Raw genomic sequence first — 6,000 nt, 5'->3', positions numbered from 1 at the left:
AATTATCTTTCCTTGCAAAAGTATCAGTTGTGGTTATTTCTCGTCTGTGGTTCAGTCGTCTTGTTGTGGCATATTTGGTACCTATTGTTCAAGTGATGCATGATGACCTCGTTGTCTTAACCATGTAGTGTCTTTTCCTTATGGTTAACCAAGAGTTAGTATGTCCTTGTTTTTGACCACTTGTATTTGGATAGTGGTGTTATGGCTGTCTGCTTCGCCATAGGGTCCTCGTGGAGTGACCATGTTTGTTTAGTGTCCTTTGAGAGAGTGGCTTTTGAGTGGGGGCTATGCCCAAAGTGGATGGCAGGATAACCCCTCGAAAGTCATCTAATAAGTGATAATCTGATAAATTGATTAGGAGATGGGTAGTTTATAACATTATAAAAGATATTGTACCTCGTGCATGGTTGAGTGCTCATATAGGCTCAAGATGTAGTGGGAAGGCCTAGAATGGCAAACCGACCACCTTGTCATCACGAAGGGTTGGTAGGGTCCGCATGAGACTTAGTTGGAGCTGGAGGTTCGGGAAAGGTTACCAGGATAACCCAGGATGGGGGCCGGGACCTATGGAGGCCTACCATGGTAACCATCATAAGCTATGCAATGACACTCTCTTTTTAGGGTCACTTATGCATTGTGATGTCGAATCACTTGATTATTGTGATGTCAAATCACTTGAGTATTGTGATGTGTGAGTCACCTGGAATATTGTGGAGTCGTATTGTGCTGTCATGGAGTTGTATTGTTTTGTCGACCATGTCATGCTTTTGCTTGCTTGAGGGTCCTCTTCTATCTCCTAGCATGGTGGGGTGATTCCATTTTGGGAATTGCATGGTCAGGTGGTAGTGCCACTTCCCATCGAATATTCTTGTTCGTACCTTCATGCAAGGATTGGCTTCACAGGTTTTCCTATGGTTCGTAACTCATGCTTTGTCTCATGCTGGAGATTATTATTCTTTGGAGACCTATGTGGTCATTTGTATCATGATTTATGTAACCTTGTATTTGGTTAAGTTGTAAACTTTGAATGTATTAAGAGCCATGTATTTGAAGATCTATGTAATCCTAAGTTTGGGATGTTATTTATCAGCTTTCTATATGATATGGGTAAATGCTTTATTGAAGAGAAATTATATTGTATCCTTTCAATCTTTCAATGGTATAACTGCTATTGTATATGGCTTATTATGTTCTTTGAGTAATTGATGGTTAATTGGATTAATCTTAATTGTGGAATTTAACCTTTGGCTTTACTATTCGTTGGTAACCCTTTAAGGAATTCTGGTGTAAGTCTTCCGCTTGTGTTATTATAGTGCTATTGTAGTAATTAATGCACTTAATGTGATTTATACTTTTAAAAAAAAAATTATTTCACCCTTTGATGTGGTATTCCTTTGGGGTTCCCGACGGGGCATTACAGAAGCAAAATGTGAGATAATTATAATGTGCTTGCATTGTGACTTGGTAGTGACCAAGCCTAGGCTCAATCACTACCAAGCCATATCATATGTGAGCCATAATGTGAGTGCATTACAATGCACTCATGATATGACTTACATGAGACCAAAAAATGGTGCGACCACTTTTTGGTGCCCCGTCTTCCTACATATACCCTAATACCAAATGTGGCTTTTGATTGATATTTAAAAATAAATGTAACTTACAATAGACCTATTTTTAAACCCTAAAATGCCAAATCAAAAACCTAAATAGGTATTATAAACCCTAAAAACTAATCAAAAGTGAAATGTTGAGAAGTCATTTCACTTTCAAGCTTCATAGGAGCACCAAGCATTGTGCAAATTGTAAACCTAGAATATGTATTTCAAACCCTAGTTTATAGATTATAAACCCTAAAATAAATAAATTAGGTTTAAAATTAGAATTTAGGGTTTGAAATATAGATTTAAGGGTTTATAATCTAGAAACTAGGGGTTGAATTAAACATTTCAAGGCTTATAATCCAAAAAAAAGGGTTGGAAATAGGCATTTTACGGTTTATATTCTGGAAACTAAGGTAGGATATTTAGAGCTTTGAGGTGTATTTTGGAGTACCAAAACCTTCCTTAGAAGATCCCATGGACTTCTCTTTTTGATTTAAATACCCATGTGTGTAACCTCCCCTATTTTCTCTAGATATACTTTTGAACTTGAATATTGAATACATTCTTATGCATAGTCTACCAATCAAAAACATGCTTTAGACATATTTAAGGATGAAGAACGTCATTGGGATATTTTATAATTTTTGTTCCAGTTATATTCAAGGATAATGTTTCATTAGTTGACAATGCACCTTTTACATCCTTTACCATTATTACATGTGACATGATGCATATGCATACACATATGAGACATGTTGAGCATGATATTTCACTTTACATGAACTACCTCTTCACTAGGTCACTTGGGAGAGTATGCTGCACAAAGATTCCAACCACAAGATGATATTGCCAAAATATTTTATAGTCCATTATCATATGGTATTTTGATATATATTGTCCACCAATTGTATTTGTGGAACCTTTCTTAATAATATATGATAGAGGTGATCAATTATGCCATGTATAATAAATCTAATTTATGCACCTTTCTTATTTTTTTAAGGATCAAATACTCATTATGGTATTTCTATCAAGTTTGAGTGATTGTGTATTTACATTATTTTAGTCATTGCCACGTGCTTCTAATACTTTATTTGAGGGTTTGGCTAGTAATTTTTTGAAATATTTTCATTACAATATTGATCCTATAACATTTATTTCCCAACTCATGTAATTCAAATCAAAGAAACAAGAGCAAATATGGATTATTTTTATATTTCAAGATATTGATAATCATATGTTGTCTTCATGATGTGATGACAAGCTTCAACACATATTTACAAATGGTCTACTTCCAATATTTGAAAGGTGAGATTTTTTTAAGCCTTATTGTTCATTTTCAAATTTATGTGCTATTATATGTAAGTGTCAATATGATTTATTATAAATTCACCTTTCATGTGGTGTATTCATAGTAATTTTCTTCTTTTCCATGAGTAAACATCATCATCACATTGAAAAAATGGGGGCAATGAGTATATATACTTTATGATATTCATGCAAATAATGATACAATTTCCAAATCAAATAACTTTAGAGAATAGATGACATAGAAAGAGTCTCTACATGTGGTTTTGGAATAATTGTTACAACATAATCTTATTGTGCTAGGTCTAATTAAGCTTATGGACATGCCTAAGCTTGCTCTATGTAGGTATAAGTAATTTTGTTCCTATTTTTAGATACATGAACATTCTATAGATGGTTGAAGAGCATTCAAATATATGGTCAAAGAAATCCTAGAGAAATGAGAGATACATTATTCATGAGATCACAACTCCTTCCCTTGATGTGGTTGACCTTACGAAAATAAATTGTGTACATTAAGAGATTGACCTCCTAAGTAAACCCATGTTGAGGTTACACATGCAATAAAAGATAAACTACCTAATATGCAATAATAGTCACACACACAATAGAAAAATCAAGCAAGGAAGAAGAAACAACATAAATTCATAAATACAAACTTCATCTTCATTTAAAGAAAAATGTTTGACCTCCTATATCTATTATATCACATTTGAGTATCAATATAGTGTATATCTCTATATATACCTATAGCTTATATTTTTTTCTTTTAATTTTTTTAAATTTTTTGTGGCCTTTATTATTATGTTTTTTCATGCTTATTGAATCACCTTATATATTCATTTACATGCTTTTTAAACCCCCACTTGGCAACATCTTTGTTTACATTATTTCTTACTTTTCTTATATGTATTTCATATACCTTTTCCTTTTGCCTTTGTATTTATGCACTTACATTGATCCTTAAGTCTCTTTTCCACATTTCATATTTATTTTTCCACCCCTAGTTTTATCCATTATTTTCATTTTTAAAAGGGTTACTTGCTCAAGTTTGCTTACCTTTTGCTTCTTATTCCATTATGGCTTTTCACCTTTTATCTTTCTTGGTTTCCTATGCTGATATATTATTTATTATATTATTGGCTCATTGATCTCACATTGATATGACATTCTTATTTGGAGCTTACATTTTGAGCCTATAATGATATATGGCATGCTTACTTGGAGCTTACATTTTGAACCTATAATGATACATCTTATTTGTGTAGTTGTTTATTGAGTCTACATTACCATTTTATACTCCTTGAGAATACCTTGGTCAATATTACTCACACCCCCTCTTGCCATATCATTCATCCAAGTTATATTGGGAGGCATTATACCTTCTCTTTATTGCATCCTTGGATTTCGTAGTCTCATCCTTATCATATTTCCCTTGTACATTAGAGGTTCCATGCCTTCCCTATCACATTACCTTATTACTTTATACACCTACTAGGGACTTATTACCTTACATATAATATTATGCCAACATGCAAACTCCTAGATGCTACACATGGAGCATATGTTGCTCTAGTGTCTTATGTAATTACAATGGAATTTTCTTTCATTGAGGACCATTCACCATTTTATATTTCCTATGTTGGGGCAACATTACCTTCTACATCCTATCTTTAGTGGATATATGCTTATTGTTGCTATTTCTTTATATTTAATTCATACGCTTATGTGCTTGTATATGGATTATGTTAAAGTTGTAGAATACAACCTCACAGAACCCAGTGAATACCTGTATGCAAATAACCTGTCACAATAACGGAAGATTCACAAAACACAAAGATTGCTTTGAAAACCTAGAGCAAAAGAATGCAATAATGATAATCAGATAATGAATTACAAAAGGGATCAATCCTTATAAAAGGAGATCAAACCTAAAAAGGAAAACCCTAAAAGCAATTAATAATCAATAATAAATTAATTATTAATATTCCTAAGTTTAGCTTCCTAAATTTAGCTTAAGTGAAATAGAGAAAATGTGAATTAATTATTAAATCAATATGATTTAATTAATTAAGTAAACTAATACCTTTACTCTAACACCCCCCCTAAGATGAAGTTAGGGAGAAGCTAAAAAACAACTAAGGACTAGATGCATGAAAGCCAAAAAAAAAGGGTCTCGACAACAAGGCCTGATGAGGTACCCAAGTACAATGAAATATCTGTAAAATGGAGAAAAAAGAGAAAACCCTATGGGAACGAAACTCCTCTCCAAGAAGAGATGAAAGCTCTAGTGAAGGACAAAGAAGCCTCCAAACAAGAATGTTCCAGAAGATAGGAACAAAAGAAGAGCATGAAGAATCACTGAATCATGAAGAAGCTGCAAACTCTGTCAAAGAATAATCACTTTGATACCATGTTAAAGTTGTAGAATACAACCTCACAAAACGCAATGAATACCTGTATGCAAATAACCTGTCACACCAATGGAAGATTCACAAAACACAAAGATTGCTTTGAAAACCTAGAGCAAAAAAATGCAATAATGATAATCAAATAATGAATTACAAAAGGGATCAATCCTTATAAAAGGAGATCAAACCTAAAAAGGAAAACTCTAAAAGCAATTAATAATTAATAATAAATTAATTATTAATATTCCTAAGTTTAGCTTCCTAAATTAAGTTTAAGTGAAATAGAGAAAAGGTGACTTAATTATTAAATCAACATGATTTAATTAATTAAGTAAACTAATACCTTTACTCTAACAGATTACACTTATTTTAATGCATGGTTTTCCATCTCCTTCAATTGCTTGTATCTTATGGACACAAACAATTTAAGAGGCACAAGTTTTTTCACTAATGTTCCTATGTCGAGCTTTTAGATAGTGATAGGTCCTATAAAGATTCATTATCATCATTATATGGATCATTATTATATTATATGGCTTGCATTTGATATGCCATTCCTAAGCACACCATTATTATTTTATAAGTAGAGAACAATTATTTTACTCATTTCATGTTGTTCATCTTTCTTAAATAGTTGGAAAGTTTTGGTTATGTAGTTAAATTTTTTTATTATGAGA

This window comes from Cryptomeria japonica, chromosome 1 (assembly GCF_030272615.1).
Source record: "Cryptomeria japonica chromosome 1, Sugi_1.0, whole genome shotgun sequence".
Classification (NCBI taxonomy): Eukaryota; Viridiplantae; Streptophyta; class Pinopsida; order Cupressales; family Cupressaceae; genus Cryptomeria; species Cryptomeria japonica.
This window is presented reverse-complemented; position numbering follows the sequence as displayed.